General features: G+C 38.6%; 1 pseudogene; it reads left to right on the top strand.

The window, feature by feature from the left end:
- Positions 1-233: 233 nt before the first annotated feature.
- On the top strand, positions 234-1,377 carry LOC120173857 (annotated as a pseudogene).
- Positions 1,378-1,718: the final 341 nt, after the last annotated feature.

The raw sequence follows: 1,718 nt of genomic DNA, 5'->3' as shown, positions 1-1,718 counted from the left end.
TTGATTAGTTATTGGTAGATTGCACACCAGTGAGTTTTATTAACACAGAATTTTCATTTCTCATTTCCCCTTTTTGTTTACATTGAAAAAATAGCTCACCTATCCCCAGTTACTCTTTGTCTGCCATGAACTGAATCTATTCTTCCCTTTACCCTTTGCTACTGTTAATTCCGTGTGTGTTGCAATCCATACTGTGCCTTTGAGATTGACCCTTTGTTTTGATTTATCAAAGAATGGAACCTCAAACTCAACATACACCTGTCAAGATTGCCCGTTTCGCAGACTTGGGTAGCTTTTTACCCTCTTTCTTTTCTCGAAAACACTTTGATCATCATTCTTGTTAACTTTGTTTCTCTTTTTTGTTGCAGGAATTGGACTTGCAAATTTGGGTGATTCCTGAACATGGAGAGTGGTAATATGTTGAGTGATGAGGAGGAGATGGTTCGCCACCAGTAGGGCTAGGTCTGGAGCTTGGACGTGGGTCTAGTCATAGACCAACCGGGTTCACAAAATCATATGGGTTCAAAGTTTTTCAGGTGCAGGAACTACAGCTTCAATTTTTCATCTACAAGTACATGGAAGCCGGTCTCCCCGTCCCTAACCATCTTCTTCTCCCTATTTTGAAAAGTGTTGTCGGTGGCCTCCATGGCAGCCCTTATAAACTCTACTCCGGATGTAAGTACCCAAAACCCATCTCGTTACTGTATATTTTTTTACTGATTAATTACTTGGATGTTGGTCCAGTTTTGGGTTGTGGTCATTGCACTTGGAGTACAAGAATGGAATGGATCCAGAGCCAGGAAGATGTAGAAGTACAGATGGGAAGAAATGGAGGTTCAGCAAAGAAGCTGTCACAGATCACAAATACTGCGAGAGACACAGGCACAGAGGCCGTCAGCGTTCAAGAAAGCTAGTGGAAGCTTCTCAAGCTACCACCAGAAGAAGTGTTAGCCATGGAAATGCCGACACCAACCTCTCCATTTCTCTACAGCTCGATAGCAGTAGTAGTAGCAGTAATAATGGTAGCAATCTCTCTTCTTCCGGCTTCATTGGTTTCTCTCCAAAGAGTGTTCTTCCGGGAAGCAATCCGAAATCTGAACCATCGCTGCAATTTCATGGATTTTAGGAGCAAGTGGGGGGGGTTTAGGAATGAGTTTTGATTTGGTTGTAATGTGTTGAGATGCGAGAGAGATTGATGGTGTTTGTAGGTTAGTTGGATTTCTTGGTGGAAAGGGGGAGTGAGCAGTGATGATGATGGGCTCCATTGTGTCTTCTAAGCTTGGAAGCGTGACAATAGTTTATGTTTGGAGTTGCAGTTCATTTTGGTGGTGTTGCTTTTTCTAATGATATGCCAAACTTTTGTATATCTCTATTTAAAAAAACTTAAATATGTGAGTAAAATCATTTGGTAACTTACGCATATGATGGTTTAGGGTTTCATCTACTTTTCAATTTTATTATTTTCAACAACAACAATGCCATATGAATTCCTTCGATATATGTGTTATAAATAGTCATGTAGGAAATAGTACCATTGTAAAATAAAATAATCGAATCAAAACAAAATTTTAATTGAATTGTTATTTTAAAAGTAAAACAGTCTTGATTTGAATAAATATCAAAATCCTTAAAATTAATACAATCTTTTAAAATTTGTACATTCAAAAATTAATACAACTTTGTCTTCTGTAAAGATCCTTTGGACATCGTTCGGGGGA

Source organism: Hibiscus syriacus, unplaced genomic scaffold (assembly GCF_006381635.1).
Source record: "Hibiscus syriacus cultivar Baekdansim isolate YM2019G1 unplaced genomic scaffold, ASM638163v2 tig00111989_pilon, whole genome shotgun sequence".
Classification (NCBI taxonomy): Eukaryota; Viridiplantae; Streptophyta; class Magnoliopsida; order Malvales; family Malvaceae; genus Hibiscus; species Hibiscus syriacus.
Note: the sequence above shows the minus strand (reverse complement) of the source record. Positions and strands in the feature narration are given on the sequence as shown.